Genomic DNA, 18433 nt, shown 5'->3' on the forward strand with positions numbered 1-18433 from the left:
CAATGCCCAATTTGCAGACCTGTGTGGCTAATCAGTCACATTTTTAATTTGACGGTGACTCTACCACAACTAAGTCCCCTTCAAAAGTTTCGATTTTTGCTGTTTAAAAAAAAAAAAATGATTCCCCCCTGGACTTACATCTGGCTGGTGCTTTTTTCAATTTTTATTTTCATGTCCATTGGATTTGGGTTGTTTTGTTTTTTTGTCCTGTCAATGGATACTATGTTAAAGAAAGTTCTACCATTAGAATGATTGATGGAACTTTGGCACCCCACTCCTCATCACACATTATGAAAAGGAACTAGACTTTTGTGAATATCACTGCTTGGTCTGTCTTAGATGGGATTGTGTTGAATGCCGTTAAATTTCAAATACAAGGTCCGATAGAGGTTATTAATTTCCCTAATGTACTTCGCGTTGCAATGTGGGATGTGGTTAAACAAATTATACGCTCTGATGATTGGGACGTCCCAGCCGTAGAGGCTCCATTTTCTGATTTGAAATATATTGGCTGTCTTTAATGATGAAGATTTGTATTTAGACTCTGCAAATTATGTTGATTTGTTTTGTTACCAAAACTTTGGAAATAATTTTTTAAACAAAGCAAACACATTTAGAAATGTGGTTAATTACACGCAATGGGAACAATGTCCCGCTCCTGTGGAAGGCAGCTCCAGAACTCTTTTGAAAAAGTGTTCTTACTTTACTGATTTCAATCAATCAAACCCTGAAGCATTTTATTTTAAGATGACTGAGAAGTCCTCTTCCAAGTTAGACTTACCCACACAAAATTGTTATATTCCAAGTCCTTTATTGACAAATTGGCTGTTAGGGGCTATGAGCTGTGGAAAGATACTATTGATCTTAAATCTGTTTGAATGAACCACCCACCAGATTATGAGATGAGCTCGTGTTTGTCGGTTTTTCCGGTCCTTTCTTCTGCCGTCCCCTCGGTGGTGCCCTGAAAACGGGCACCGCAATGGAAATGCAAAAGAAGTTCCGGAATGGCATGGACTGTACAGCCTTGCATATTATGTAGGCCCTCTGCACTGCACCACCACCAGGGAATGGCAAATTCCTGCTGCAGCGGACGCAGGGGTGGCTGGTCCTAAAAGCCACCACATAATGCAGCTGAAACAGGACAACCACCGCTCCACCACTGCAAGAATGGAAGTCAATGATTGCCGTACTCGAAAGCGACCCCAAGTAAAAATTGTGTTAAAAGTGTTTATTCTATCAAATATGGAATTAAAGTTGTTTATTATAAATATTGAACTAACTACTTTTTAAAATATCTTTCTAAACACCAACAATACTAATTAAATAACATAATACATAAAAGTACAATATACTCCGACTTTAACCATTTTAACAAAACCCTTGCATACTTCTAAAGATGTGACATTTACTATGACTACTCTAACATGAACCATTTTGAAGAAAGTGTTAAACACTAAAGGGGTGATATGTACGATTTCATTATAAAACCGGAAGCTACCATTATGCGATATACTTTTATTGCTGCCCCAACTGCAGCCCTTTAAAGAACGCATTACATCATGAATTCATTACATCATGAATAACAACATTTCAAACAATAGTATATAGCGCCATGGCAACAAGTCAACATCCTCTTTTATTCGCTGCTTCTGGACAGTTACGTATACTCTTCCTTACTCTCCTACTTAATGTCATTACGAAACCTTTAGATTCCCCTCCTTTCCATTATTTGTCCACCAAATACTCGTAATATGACCGTTTTACTTGCTCCCGTCATACGCTCTACCATGCCCTGAAGCGAGTTACGCTGCAAGCTCCAGACGTCCTGAGCCGATCAGGGCTGGGAGGCTGCCGGGCCTCAGATGCGCTGAACTGACCCGCTAGGTTGATCCACACTGAAAGCCTCTGCCGCCGCGCCTCAGACGATCCGCGCTGGGAATCTCTTTTCCCTTCCGTGCAGTTAGAGGTGACAGGCCTTACTCGTTTGAGGAGATCGGCACACAACCCATCCGAATCTCCCGAGACCACGACGCACATGTCGGAGGTCACATTGCGTTCGTGACCCCTCCCCCGCAGTACCTTACAGCATTTTCCCGTCAAATTAACACGGAAAGGGGAAATAATTACTAACGATGAGGAGAGAAATGTCAAAATGCTTGTGCTGTGTCTCCATAGCAACACACAGCACCAGCAGCCAACGGCCTCCCGAAACGCTTTCAAATGGTAGTACTTACTAATTACTCCCTCTAAGATTATTTCTATTAACAAATTCTCCTCATTTAAATAAAAAAAGGGGAGAAAATGGAAAATGGCAATGAATCACACGTGGAAGATGACAATATCTTCCCTAATGAAGACATTTTAATGAATTACCTGGAAAAATATCTTAAGTCCTCATTAAAAGAGGCTGTTGATTCTATGATGAATAAAAGAAAAAGGGATTTTGTAACCGAAAATGACTCAGTGATCCTCTCTGAAGAAGATTAACCCTCACCTAAAAAAGGAGGAAAGGCTTAATAAACAATTAAACACCTTGAACGCCATGGTAGCCTATGCGCTACAAAGGACCAAGCCTTCTCACTAGGTAGCCTAAGCGCTACAAAAGACCGCATTGTACCACAAAGTAGCCTACGCGCTACAAAAGATCGATTTACTCTCAGACCATGTGCCCATAGCAACACAACTAGAAAGAGCAGACTTATTGGCACAACAAGAAGAGGTGTCCCTCGCGACACAAGAGGGCACAGTGACCCTTCTGGCAGAAATGACCTCAGTCTGCATACTGATAACTTTGCTTTTTCCTGTACTAGTAGTAGTGATGGGGACAAAGACGAGTACATGTTTGACCCCATTGAGACCTTGGACATTGACCTCCTTGCCAAGGATTTAGTCGAGTCATCTAAGAGCAATTCAAATAAAGACCCCTCAGTAGTAGAGATGTTTAACCCTACTCGTATTACTCACCCAAGAGAATCTAACTGGTGGCCAATGGACCACGTATCCAATTTCATCAAGTTCTGGATCCGTAAACCCCTTGAAAGTGAAACCGGAAACCTCATGAGGGCTGAGTGCCATAGGCATTTTCTAGAAAATAAATGTGCCTTAACATCTAACCTGGACCCTGAACTCCTAACTTTTCTCTTTAAAGCAGACCAAGACCCTAGAAAATTTCTCAAAAAGTGTCTAAAGAAGTGGCAAGATAAGGTATTTGAAAGCGACACATATATAACACATTTGTCACCAACAATACATGTAAATCAAAAACACAAAATGCTCTATAAACACATGTACAAAACATGAACACTATATGAAATGTCAATTGCCTCTAAACATTGTGCAACAGATGAATGAACAGACGGACATATCCTAGTTCAAAAGGTCCTGCCTGTTTGCAGGGCTAAAGACTACTCTGTATAAAAGGGGTTGTTACAACATAGGGAGATACAATGGACAATACAGGTGCCTGTATTACCAAAACCAATGTGGATATGGAAGACCCTTCAGAGGTCATAATTCCTCCTTCATCCCACAAAGAGGCAGAAACTCCTGTACCCATTGTGGTGGCAGGACCGATCTCAAAGCTTTGGAGAACAAGGTAAGATCTCAAAATCCTACTGTTTTTCCCCATATAAAGGTAGGGGGAAGACTCTGACTTTTTTATCACAAATGGATTTCAATAAGGAACGATCCTTGTGTACTAGAAACCGGAAAGGGGTTCACAATAGATTTTATTTCAACACCCTTCCAATAACGTCAACCCAGAGAGTTAATTTTGAATCAGGAACGATCCATCCTCGTAGACACAGAAGTGAGCCAGATGTTGTTAAAGAATGCTATTCGAAGGGTGTCAGACCCAAAACAGGGTTTCATGAGCACAATTTTCTTAGTAAAAAAGAAAGACACGGGTTAGCGACCAGTTATAAACTTAAAAGACCTGAATTCTTTCCTGGTTTACATACACTTCAAAATGGAGGGTATTCACCTCATAAGAGACATCCTACAAGAGAAGGACCGGCTTGTGAAACTGCATCTAAAGGACGCCTATTTCACAATTTCTATGAACAAAGACTCTCAGAGGTTTCTAAGATTTTCCTGAAAGGTATAACATATCAGTTTCAAAGCCTTCCCTTTGGACTCTACTCAGCACCTTGGTGTTTCACCAAGATGTTAAGACGAGTAGTCGCAGCCTTAAGAATAAAGGGTGTCCCTTTAATAATCTATCTAGATGATATCCTCTTGTTGTCACAAAACCAGGAAGACTTAATAAAAGTAACACATGAAATGGACAGTAGATTTCTTGGAGAGTTTGGGCTTCATCATCAATATGGAAACATCTATTCTGACCTTCTCAGAATTTATAATTATTGGGATTCCAGGTAGATATAACTCCAAGCCAAGTACAACTCCCTTCCAAGAAACTCTCCAGGATAAACAAAGAGGTTTCTTATGTTATGTCAAAGAAGATAGTCAGCTTAAGAGACTTAGCAAGAGTAGTTCGGCTCCAATCTTCTTCTATTCAAGCAGTTTCACCAGGCCTATTGCATTACAGAGCCTTACAAAGACTGAAATCCTTAGTGTTAAGGAAGGGCCTGTGGTATTCATTTACACATATTTATAACAAGGGAGGGAGGGAGAGAAAAGTGGATTCAGTCTCCCCGGGTATATTTCATAAACAAAGTGGAATCCACTCAGAGAGTGATAGTGATCCCTACTGTGGTGGGGAGCATTCAGTGTTGTGTAAATACCCCTCACACACCAACAGGCCCCTTGGTGTCATGCTTCATCATCGGGGTCTTCGCACCCCTCTACGGGATGCGGCGTGCTACGACCGACAACTACGTGGGAACACTGATTTTGGACTGTGTGTGGTGTGTGTGAGGTAATGATTGTGCATGAGTAGTGGGGTTCGGTAGTGATAGTTAAAAAATACTTGGCTCGTGGGGTGAAAAACCTTTATTTAGCCCCCGGGCTGGTATCATTAAAAGGGGTGCGGTGAGAGGTTGTTAGTGTATAATTATGTACATCAACCTCATATGTGCGTCTACATGAACATGTTTCAGAGTTTGAAAACTCCTTCTTCAGGACGGGATTATGCACAAAAATCCCCACCTTACTCACATGAATGTAAAAGTGTATTATACAAAAAAAGGGGTGAACTATAAGGTGTATGTACCTAGAACATAGTTCAAATTGGTCTGTAGTCTCTTTTTGCCCAAGTGGCGTATTATAAAGACCTAGAAGGAGAAAAAAGCATTGTAAATACTTATCTCACAAATATATAGGTATCTTCTAGGTTGCATTGACCTTAGAAAAAAGTGAAGGGTTGCCGATGTCTAAACATATTGGCCATGCTACAAATGATTGTGCACCCTGTAAAGGAAAAACAAGGACTGGACATAACACACATGAAACATAAAACACACGCTTTTGAATTCTGCTCATTCCCTAAATTCCTGTAGTGTGAGAAGGAAAGTAGAAAATTTGGTATCTTACTTAGTAATATTAATTAATATGCCTCATGAGCCTTCTCACGTATATTGGGGGTTCCCATCAAGCCAAGTTTAGTGACCTGTGAATGTGAGCGAAAACTTATTTCAGTTTGTCTGCTTACTAGTTCCTTCTGAAATAACTCACGGTTACTCCGGATGCAGTCAAACACCTTCCCCTCAATGCGGCTCCGCTGGTAATGCCGCTGTGGAAAATGTGGGCCCTTTTATACTAGCGCTGTTTCTCTAAATTGCCAATTACGGTGTAAATTAAGGGCGGATGTGTGCCCAAACAAGGGCTGACCAGGGTTTTTTGTGAGAAATGAGCGAGTGCTTGTTCCTTCTGTTTCGCGCATGCTCAATAGCAAGGTGTTGCTTAGCGCATGCGCGAGGAGACTTTTCTTTGTTTGCTGGATCGCATGTGCGGTGACTCTCACTGGTGCGCTAGCGTCAGTGGAAATGGAGCTGTTGTTCCAATTGATAAGACAGATGACTGCCCTGTCTGCCCGCAATTTGTTAAAAAATACAGTTATTATTCGTGCAGAGGCAGTTGTATGGTATGAAATGACTTCAGTTCTGTGATGAGCAACTGAATGAACGATCTGTCCTAATTAGGGAAAAATATATCATAAACCATGGTTTGTTGTTAGGAAACGACCTAGCTGTTGATGATTTTGATATAATTCTTGTCAAATCACACCTGGAATTCCATGAGGAGATGATAGTGGTTAGATCTCTCTAAACCCATGAGAGGTGTTATTTGGTTGCCGATAGCGGTAAGGGGTCCCTAGTGTTTGGTTTGAATTCCAGCGTAATTGGCCCCAAGGTATGGCGTCATTTAGGCCTGTTATATTTGTTCCTAAACAGAACATCCATCGCTGCTCCTTTTCAAAGAGGCCTACCCCAGATGGTAACTGCTCAATTATCGTCCATTGCAGATCATTTACGCAATGCTGCTCCTGTAGGAAATGGGCTGCCATTTTCGTCTTGTTTCTCTTACACCTTATATTGCTTTTATGTTCATTTATTCTCCCTTGTGGTCATGCCCACATACTCCAAACTGCACGGGCAGGTGATCAGGTATGCTATGTTTTTGCTGTTGCAATTTGTGAAATTTTGTTGCTCCAATTTAGTTCCATTACTGAAAGTAAGATCCCGGCTCTTTTTTGTGAGCTGCCAGCTACTGCAGTTGCCACAAGGATGGTGCCCTTGTATCCCTTGCAGCCTTGGTTGTTGTTGAGGCGTGATTTGCGGTCTAGTATGCACCAGGATGTCCTTCAGATTCTTTCCACTTTTGTGGGCAAAGAGTGGTTACTCTAGATCTAATTCAGCACTAGTCAATATCCGCCAATTTTTATTGATCATCTTTGATACCTGATTCAAGTGTGAGCTGTATGTGGTAACACATACTGGTCTTTTTTGATTGTTTTCTTTTGGTACCTTGTCTTCCAACAGGGCTTCCCGATTGTTATTGCGCGCCCTCTTCATTGCGGAGTTTATTACTCTTTGGGGGTATCGTCTCTGTTGTAGTTTTGTCTTGAGATCCTGAGCTTGTGCCTTGTATTTGCCTATGCCACTGCAATTGCGACGTAGTCGCAGCAACTGCCCATAAGGTAGATTCTCTCTTAGGTGGCGAGGGTGGAAGCTATCAAAACGTAACAGACAGTTTGTTGCCGTGGGTTTAAAATGTTTCTCAGTTTTGAGGGACCCTATATCTTGATAGATATGGAGGTCCAGGAAGACCATTGATTCGTTGAACATTGAGTAGGTGAACTTCAGGTAAGCATTTTGATAGTTCAACCATGCCAGAAACTCTGTGACCGACTGGCTGTCCCCTGTGCAGATAACCAGGACGTTGTCTATGTAACTTTTCCATTTCTGGATTTTGTCTCTGAAGGGGTTGTTAAAACATGTGTCTGAACTGTCAGGTGGTGCATCTCGGTTATAGAAGTATGCTTTCAATTTAATACTTCTAATGAAATTTTGTACTTCCGTATGTAACTTGAAAGTATCTAATCTGTTCGTAGGTACGTACCCAAGTCCTTTGTTCAGTACTTGGTTTTGTATCTCAGTGAGTGGCCATGGTGTAATGTTGATTACTAGGTTCCCCTCTTTCTCGTGGACGCTTGGTTTGCCAGGGCCCCTGTCATTCTCCTGGTGTACATTCTGGGGTCTGTTTCCTTTCTTGTTCCTGCCCCGTCGGGGTCCAGGACCCCACCCTAAAAAAAGGCTGTTGATTTTGGGCTCCTCCTGAGAAGTTGGGTGCCCATTGCTGATACATTGGGCCCATCGGTGGTGGACCGTACTGATATTGCGGATACTAGGTTGGTCCTGAAATTGGTTGTATTGTGGGGGGCTTTATAACCTCTCCATCCCCTTTGGTGTGGGTATTGTCGTCTTGGATGTCTATACCCTCCTCTCTGATATCTATTCTGCTGGTAACCACTTGAGTTAGATCCTGGGGAACTGCCATCTGAGCCCACACTGTCTGTGTCACTTATGTTGTTTTTAGCTACATAGTCAGCTTTAGTATAGGGATATGCCCTCTCTGCTGTGAACCAATCTTTGTCTTTCTTAAGTTTGTTAAACTTACTCTGTTTCAGAGTTATCTCGAAATCAGACATTTGTTGGTTCAGTTATTCTAGTCTCTTTTTCAGTGCTGCAGGTCATATGTATGTTTTTAACTGAACCTCAATATTCTGAATATCTACCTTAAGACCTTGTGCTATCCTGGTGGCTGTTTGGACAATCAACACGAGCCAATCCCTCATGCAGTGCCAAGAGATCAAGGACCGCGCTTTTTTGAATATGAGATCATTTTGGAAAATAAAGGGCTCATTCTTCACAATGAGTCCCTGAGTGGATATTTTGTTCCTCGAGTATTCCGTCATCAAGAGTCTATGCAATGCTGCCCTTATCTGAGTTTTTCTCAGGTTGGTAAGTTCATCCCAATCTGCCACCGTAGGGCCTGGGTCGCTGCTACTCAGACCTTCGAAAGAGTTTACGGCTGTTAATATCCTGTCGATGTCATCCTCCCCAAAGGTTAGACTGTGCTCATCTTCCATTCTAATGTTGGTTGGGTGCGGAGAGTATTAGATAAAAAACATGTGTTTATGTGTAAATATGTGTGTACAAAAAAACTCCCACAGCTGTACACTGTCTATATCATATTTATAACAAAGGAGGGAGGGAGAGAAAAGTGGATTCAGTCTCCCCGGGTATATTTCATAAACAAAGTGGAATCCACTCAGATAGTGATAGTGATCCCTACTGTGGTGGGGAGCACTCAGTGTTGTTTAAATACCCCTCACACACAAACAGGCCCCTTGGTGTCATGCTTCATCATCGGGATCTTCGCACCCCTCTAGGGGATGCGGCGTGCTACGACCGACGACTACGTTAGAGCACTGATTTTGGACTATGTGTGGTGTGTGTGAGGTAATGGTTGTGCTTGAGTAGTGGGGTTTGGTAGTAATAAGTGATAGTAAAAAAATGCCTGGCTCGTGGGGTGAAAAACGTGTATTTAGCCCCGGGGCTGGTATCATTAAAAGGGGTGCGGTGAGAGGTTGTTAATGTATAATTATGTATATCAACCTCATATATGCATCTACATAAACATGTTTCGGAGTTTGAAAACTCCTTCTTCAGGACGGGATTATGCACAAAAATCCCCACCTTACTCACATGAATGTAACATGAATGTAAAAGTGTATATATCCCTGCACCCCATGGCAGGCACCTTGAGGTGCCTGCAACAGGGTGCAGAGATTAACACCACCTCCCATTTGCCTATGGGAGGATGAACGACAGCCAGTTTACGGCTGTAACACATGCTTCCGTAGGGAAATGTCGGAATGTGTTCGGTTGCATCCTAATCCAGTAGTCGCGACTGACGACTAGAAGTCGGTCGGTCCCGTTCCTAAGACGGTGTCATCTGACATCGTAATAGCCACATAATTTGTTATCTATGAAGTAAAATAAAAAACACTTTAAAAAACAATAACCCATATTAAAAACCAATCTATTTATAATCATACATTACCATATACAATAATATGTTTATCACTATTCATAATTATGACATGTTTATTAATATTAAATAATATTTCTAAATATTGAAACATAACATAAAACATCATACTATAAATATAGAAATCATGAAACTAAATAGTTTAAAAAAAATTACACTTTAGAAAATATATTACTAGCAGAAATTATTCCAATACTAAGCACATCAAAAACATAAATATTTGAATGTTATTTTAAATTTTTTCCTAAATAAACCCATAACATATAAATATGCATCAAAATATACAATAATATGTATCATAAATAAAACATAATTACTTTATTTTCTTAATTTATTGAGACAAATATTTTAGATTATTACATTTATTTTTGATACATTTAAAATGCTGCCACATTTTTCATAATTTAGATAGTTATTGTAATGTTAATATAACTAACATATTAATTGAACATAATTTTAAACTGTTATTTATAAATGTGATTAAAATAATATTGTCAATTTTTAACTATTTTAACTATTAATTTAAATACCACTACAATAATTATCTGAAAATTAAAATATTCACTTTTTAAAAATGTTCCTACCCTTATCCCCAAAAAAACTTCACTATTAAAACAAACTTATATGCACATATTTTTTACACATTAATGCAACTAAAAATACAAATTTCATAATTGTAATAATTACTAAATTATCTTGCTAAAGCAATACATTTATTTATTTATTTATTTTTGCGATTTATAGAGTGCACAAATACCGAAGGGTATCCCGGCGCTATGGTCGGCAAGCAAAAACCATGTTAGGGGTGTTATTGGTTGAAAAGCCGAGTTTTTATCAGCTTTCTGAAAGTTAACAAGGACTGACAGCATCTGATCTCCAGCGGGAGAGAATTCCAGAGTTTTTGCTGTGGTGACAAATAAATTTATACAATCAGACACTACAATAAAATGCATACAAAAACACTTACGAATGAGATTATATACAAGGATATTTTCTACGTTGCTATTTTTCAGTAAAACTACAAATAACTCTCAAAACGATATTCTCACCTATGATATTTCTGTAGACAATATGTTTGACAGCCCAATATTCTTGATACACTTTTGTTGTATCACAACTTTTTTGTTCTAATATTTTGTGCAAACACCAAAACCAAAGGTGGAAATCATTAAGGCCTTATTACAATGTTGGGCAGAAGTCCATCCTACAGAACGTCGGTGGCAGTCCACCCGGCATCTGAAGCATTTCTGGCTGTTGTATTATGACAAAGGCAGTCTGACCGCTGCCTGCGGGGGGACTTTGCTCCAGGCTCAAGGAGCCTGTTGGGGCGGTAATCCCACTCAAGCACCGCTGTGATGATGATGCACCTTTCCAACAGCAATTTCATGTTAGTTCTTTCACTATGAAAAGGCTGTCAGAAAGGCTGCTTTTGGGCTCCTAGAAAAGCCCCTGTCCCCTGTGGCCCTCAGCTAATGACCCAGGGGGGCTATCTGTGGAGCCCCCCTAAACATCCATTCATCATGTGGCATGCACTGTATTGTGCCTGCCACATGGTGCATGGATGTTTAAAAAGTGTATTTTTCTTATTGCGGCTTATGATGGGGTCTGCAACACAAGTCGCAAAAGACTACATAGATTTTCCGACCGCCTTGAAAGTGGTCACATCCAAATTTGGGAAGCGGGACCTCTGACTCCTTATCACGCTGTCTCATTTCCCACACAATGCCAGTCAGACGTCTGCATTGAAATAAAATAAGGCCAGTACTAATTACAATGCATACACACAGCATATAATTTCAAGCATAAAAGTTACAGAAACTTTGAGTAGCTCCAGTAGCCCGGTATTTGCAAAGATAAAGCAAATGTCTCAGTAAATATGTTTTGAAAGTGAACAAGCTGAACTTTGAGAAGTAAAGTGTTTGAGAAAGTAGAGCTTTAACAGAAAAATAGTAAAAATAAAAAACCAATTCTCTGAATAACTTGAAAAGAGAGTGTAAAGAAATAATTAGAGTTGTATAACAGATTATAATGCAGTATAAATTCATGGAGACTAGAGCAAAGTTCTGTGGCAGGCACTTGAGAAACTTAGAAACTAATTTACACAATAGTAATTTGTTATTTTAAAGTCTAGTCTAGGCATTTAGCTTAGTTAGGTAATAATTGTTTATGAGGTCTTTTGCCAGGGTCAATGAAAGTTATATTGCATTCTAGAGAAACAAAGCGACACATTTCCTGGCTGATAGGGGTGAGCAGTTACTTCACTCCAATATGCTCCCTTCTTCCCCCTTCCATTTGTGAGTTTACTGCTATCCACAACATGTGTTTAGTTGGCTACATAACCACAGAGGTGGGACTGACAAACACCAGTTTGTTTTGGTGGTCAGAACTGGACAGGCATGTTAGTGACCTTGTGACATACAGGATCTGCATCATTTATTCCCAGGGCCCTTCCAGACTTTACGGCTCCCATCCCAGCAAGAGGAGGAACTATTTTTGGCTCTGATAGAGGGGAGGATGTCTCTTCTCCAGGAGGTTCTGGCTACGGTAGGACCTAAGCTTTTCACATGGAGGATTGAGGGATCCATGTTGTTTTTGGAATTATGGGTTGGCTTGTTGTAGCCTACTAATGAAAAAAATAGAAAAGGCGGAACTCAGAATATAAAATCTTATAGTAGGGCAAGGCAAGGCAGAAAATGAATCCCAGCTGTCAAATGCTATAAGGAGCTAGGATATCCCAGTATGTCCTACTCTGACCTTTTAGTGCCAGAATCAATGGCTTCAGTGGTGGCTTAACAATGAGGTACCCAACTTCAAGGGACCTTCCCTGATTTCAGATCTGGACAATGCCCTGATGGAAGACGTTGAGTAAAAATAATATAAAGGGCCTAATTTAAAGCTTAACAGACAGAGCACCCTGTCACAATTGTGATGGAAATGTCAACCTCCAAATTACAAGTGCATTATATTCTATAACACTTCCAATATGGCAGATGTAATATCCTTCAAGTTTGTGACATGGTATACAATTGCCAAATCTCTAAACCAGACCCAAAGTCTAGAGGTAAAAACGAATACTTTTACGACATTCTTGATCTCCTGATGTCTTCTTCATTGCATTAGAACAGAAAAAGGACCTACGTGATTGTGAACTGTGAATTGTGACTTGAATATTTGTAGGCCCTGATTCCAAGCCTGACCACCACCTCCTGACCGTTACACACAACTGATTACCACAATGGCAGTCAGACCGACAGAAGACCGCCGCCATGGCCAGGATCCTAATTCCCGCAACAGCGTTGGAAAAATTGGCAGAGAATGGAGGAAGTTTCAATGCCAGCACCACGTTAGCTGTTCTGACCTGCCTTTCCGCTGACCTTTTCATGGCAGGGACCTCGCCATGAAAAGGTCAGGGAAGGGGACAGAAAGAGGGCCCCAGGGCATTTCAACCCATTGAGCATTGTGGCACATGTTGTGTCCCCCATGCCTGCACTGTCGTGTGCACTTTGTGCCAATGCTGCAGGCTGGAGCTCTCACTGCCAAGTTCATAATCAGGGCCTAGCTACATAATTATGACTACGCAGGACTTTGCCAGTCCATCAGCACCAGAGGGCCGACCGCCATATTACGAGTTCAGACCGCCATGGAACTGCTGCAACTGCCAGGGATCAGAGATCCCTGGTCGTGTTGCAGTAGTCTTGAGGCCACAATATGATTGGCGGAGCTGCTGTGGCACAGCCAAGCATATTACAAGCTCCTTCTCCACCACAGTGTTCATGGTGGTAAAACTGCCATGAAAACTGAGGTGGAGAGGAGAAAAGGGGGCCCTTCAGAACCCCATGTTGCTTTAGGGCCATGGTGTACATGCACAGGGCACATGTTATGCCACCGTGTATGAAGTCAACCACTTTCCGGCACAAGTTAGACTTTAAAGTCCATGCTATGCAGGAGCAGTCCATTGCAATGCATTTTTTAAAGTCACCGCTATGGGAAAGCCAAAGGACCAACCCGCCAGACCATGAGATTACTTGTAATCTGGCTGACATTCAGCAGTTGAGTTTGGTGGTCCTGGAGCAGCACGCAGGTGTGGCAGCCAGCTCCAGGAAAGCATAACTTGTAATCAGGCCTTAAGTGTTTTTTTACTTTAAAAATAATTAGAAGTTCATGTCTCTGTTTCACCTATCCAATTTTGATCAGTTTGGTCACTTTTTGTTCATTATATTCTTCTCCATTGTACTGAATTGGTCTGGGATTGTTATTGTTCTTTTCATTGCTTTACAATTGCTGCTACTATTTGAACATCAAACACAGCTGAGGAATTGTCTGCTGCCTGTGCCAAACCTACCAATATTTCAACAGAGTTTCATTGAGAACTGTGTTAAAAACCTAACTTGGATTCGTTTAGATAAATGATGGCATACAAAATAATTATCCCATGGGAAAATTTGAATAAATGAATACTTATTTGTGATTATGTGGATGGTAAAACATGATCTTATCAGAGCACGGATAATACATCTGCATCAGGTTTTACTCTGAGAGTTTTCATGCTTTAGCTGGAACTCATTGTCTCCCAGCACTTGAGGCTAGACACTGCTGAACAGTGGATTGAATGGATGGTTGCAGAACTTTGGTCTTTTCTCAATTAAGTTTGAGATAATTGCTCACCCTACATGTTTTATGGCCATTATGCAGTTTTTGAAATTAGTGCCTATGTGATTGATGACTTGTATGGGCCTCCAAACTATATGGGTATCATTAGTGTACATAAAAAATCACTACCTAATGACAAATCAAGTAAACCAATGGGCGAGAGATGAATCAGGAAATCAGACAAATAATGGATGGGTTTGATGTCAATGCCAAATAGGTATCTGCCTATTCCTTCTATCTCTTACCAGGAGACAGGTGTTTATGGCCATGTTCTGCTGTGTTCTCAGACCTCCACCTAAGAGGACTGCAGGGACGGACCAGTATTCCTGCTTTATTTCAGTATTTTATAACTGTACCTGCAGACACTAACAGGCTCCCAGTTCCCTTCTCCTAATTATTGAATGTATCTTCATAGTCTAAAGTTGGAGGGGAGAGTATATTAAGGGGAGGTAAGAGAGTGCCTGTTCCACTGTGTTTTGAATAGGGAAAGAGAGCCAAAGATGTTGGGAGGCCTACCAGTAGTAGGTCCTAATGAAGCCCTAAGTAATCCTGAGACAGATGTTTTAAACCTGCAGGAAGCAAGCATTATTGTGTTATTAGATGTTTAATTATGGCTGTTATTTCAATATTGTAATGATGCCAGGTTTTTAAGAGCCAGGATTTAAAGTAAAAATAGCCAAGAAGATACCAGATTACATGTGAGACACTTGCATTTGTTTAAAATGTTTATGTTACATACTAATCCATAGACGTTGACACACAGGACACTGGTTTTATAGAGGAAATCTTAGTTAGAACAAATTGACCAAGTCAACAATAACCCTTATGCAGGTTCGGACTGCAACAAAAACTATGTTTGGGCATCAAAATAACATTGACCCTATTAGTGAATCAGATATCTTAAAAACAGCCCACATTTGCAATTAAGTTAGTTTTGGACTTGTAAAAAGACATTGTATAGGTGTTTTGCAAGGCACGCATGTGTTTGTGCGAGCTACAGGCAATGTGGATGGTAATATCTGGGAAATCAACATTAAAAACTGACCTACCATGTCATAAAATAGGCCCACAGACCTCCCAAAAACCTGTCCACACACTGACCTATTAGACCAGCCCCTCAGGTACAGACTGACTCCCCTATAGGTCAGGCCAGCATTTCCTTATGATAGCCAAATATCTCATTAGAAACATTCCCTTGTTTTAAGAAGTCAGGATAAACACTGATCAAACACTATACATGACATGTAAATCATTAAATGAATGAAATAATGTTGATACTATGGATTTGGCTTACACAATGCATCTACACCTCAATGTAGCAACTGTTACTTGGCAAACAAATAGTTAGGCATACCTCACTCATTTGAATGGCACAAAGCATGTATGTCATTGGGGCTTGAGTAAGTGGAGCCAAAAAATTTCTGAACAATATGTGAGCAATTCCTGATGTCTGGTCATAGTCACCCACTTGATAATGGTGCATACAATCTTTTTGCTATTGCAAGGGACAGGTATGTGAAGTAGATGCCAATGTGATTTACTTTACAGTACCACATGTACCTTTTACAAAGTAAAGATTGAATCACCTGAAGTAGTGAAAAAATGAAGTCATATGTCTTCCTTTATCTATTACTTTGCAGCAGCAGAAAAGACATAGACAGTGAGCAGCAGGAACAGATGCTGTATCAACCAGCATTATTAATAACATCAAAGCTTAATTAATGGCATTTTAAAAGAGTCACTATTAGGCCTTAATAGAAATCAGTTGTAAAAGCTCTGAGCCTCAGAGACATCAGAAGTCAGAGGAAATTGCCCTTTCAGCAGAACCCCCAATTTAGATTGCTGCGCAATGCTTGTCTGTATGTCATGTGCTTTAAATAGATGAAGCATTTTGTTAAATTCCTTTTGCCGTCTGGCTACAGAAGCGGACAAATCCCAAAAATTACAACAAAGAGGTACTTCATGCATAGAAAACTGTCTCTGACAAATTGCCTTTGTTAATACCTGCTCTTTGACTCAATAGTCCCCAAAATGTCCTAGAATTGTATGTGGAAATCTTGAGATATGGAGAGCTGAACGGGGACACAGTTAGCTCTTGTTAATGTCAAATCTCCAGACAATTCAGGCAAAACATGGGACTTGATGAATGAATCTACTCACTGAAGCATTTGTTGGTCCTCACAACCCTCTGGGACTCCAACAATATGCAGATTGGAATGGCATTAATGATTTCCAGCTCTTTAATCTTGCTATCTAACAAGGACTTTTGTTTATTGACCTTGCCGATTTCCTTCTGCTCCGTAGCCAGTTGATCCTCTAACTCTGAGATACTGAATTCTGCCTCCTTTAGCCTCTTTGGGTGCTGTGCTATAGATTTCTCAATGATGTTGAACCTGGCATGCAAGTCAGCAGTTTCTGATGCTTGAGAGACCTTTGAATCCCTAATCTCTTCCAAGATGAGATTAAGCATGTTTCTGACTTCCACTTGTAAATTGGGGGTATAATACCCTACTGCAGAGCTTCTTGCTGTGACCCAACCACCAAATTAGCCCACTGCACTCCCACTGGCTCTTCCACCAATCCATTCAACTGCAATACCCCAGATGCAGCTGTCCGAGGAGCCAATGAAGATTGGATGGGACCCTGATCACCTATTAAAGACAGAGCAGGTAGCACATGGAGAGGGAGAAAACAATTGTCTGAGAATCTTCCAAATCAGTGGCTGCAGTACCAGCTTTAATTTTATGGAACAAAGCATATTCCTTTACTGTAGCCATGTCCTGCTCCAGGCCTGGTTCAGTCTCTACAGGAGTCTCAGATATGCCTGGGGATGAACACCCCTACTTCCCCCAAAACAATTTTTTTCTTAGGATGGGTGATGGGGTAGGTGGAGAAGGTGCATAGTGTGCACCCACGTTGGATAGGCACATTCTGTGAGTGGTATTGGGGGTACTTCCCTCCCAGTGGAGCTGGAATTTTTTCTGTTCATTTCTTCTTTTCTATGTTTTTTGTGGGGGCATTGGTGGGTCACAGGTGGGGTTCTAGAGGTGGGAGTAGTCACACATTTTAAGAATGAGCAGATTCTCCTTTTACACGTCTTTATTGGAAATCAGGGGTTATAAGATCAACCTCATATATATCCATTTTTTTAAGGTTCCCAACGTTCCCCCAAAAAGCAGATATACGGTTTTAGCTGATATAAGTGTAATGCCTTTAAGCCTATACCATCTTTATAAACGTTATCCAAGCTGAGTGTTTCTTATGGTTCGGGTGGGCTTGATAATTACTCCACCGGCAGTCAGTCTTTGGCAACATGCTGTGTTGAAAGAGGTGGAAAACGTTGTACTCCAGTGTAGGTGGATGACTTGCCTAGAAATTTCGGCTCAGTGTAGTGAACTAGGCTTGCAGCTCTTTCTCTACTACCATCAGATTTTATCTTTCTGATAGGTTCAAAATTCCGATCTTAGTCTTGAAAAAGTCATACTTTATTTCAAGCCTTGTTTTGGTCAAGGATGGTCGGGATAGGGAATTGGCATTGCTTAATACGGAATGCCGAGGTACATCCAAATGGTATTAAAAATATTTTAGATCAAATATGTTCAACATCCCATTGTGATTTTCAGTGAGAGAATGCAGACTATATCGCTCTTAGGCAATAAGTCATTGAAAGTGGAAAGTTTTAAAAGGATGTCTTTTATTTCTCTCTGAATTGGCGACCACACCCTGGCGGCAGTGAATTAAATGTTTCCCGACACTTGACAATTGCTGTATTCGTTGTAAACACCAAGGCGAGGGGGGGTTGGCTACACATATTTTATTCTTGCTCTAGGTTAAGCCTCTTTTGGTTTAAGTTAGCGTCTATCAAAAGTTGAGCTACAGGGGTAACAATCAATTTAGTTTGGGCCTTGGTACTCTTTGGTGTCTTACATAATGGGCAATCCTTGAACATACTAAAATCAGGAAAGGCGTTATTGGCAATTGTTTTTATTATTGCTTCTTCTCTGATTCTGCAAATATGGGCATTTAGAGTTCCAGTTTATTGAGAATGGTTGTGTGAAATGACTAGGGCAAAGCAATTTGAGCTATGCAAAAAGGGTTGGTTGTTTAAAGAGATTAATGCTTTCTGGCAGCATTTGGATTTAGTTATAATCTAGAATTGTTCAGTCCAGCAGTAGATCTTTTTGAGCTTCTTTTTTTTGGGGTCGGGCTGCACTATTACTTCCGGAATCCTGAGGGAGTCTTCGTAGACATTGTTTCCAGCCCGCTG

This window comes from Lissotriton vulgaris, chromosome 8 (genome assembly GCF_964263255.1).
Source record: "Lissotriton vulgaris chromosome 8, aLisVul1.2, whole genome shotgun sequence".
Classification (NCBI taxonomy): Eukaryota; Metazoa; Chordata; class Amphibia; order Caudata; family Salamandridae; genus Lissotriton; species Lissotriton vulgaris.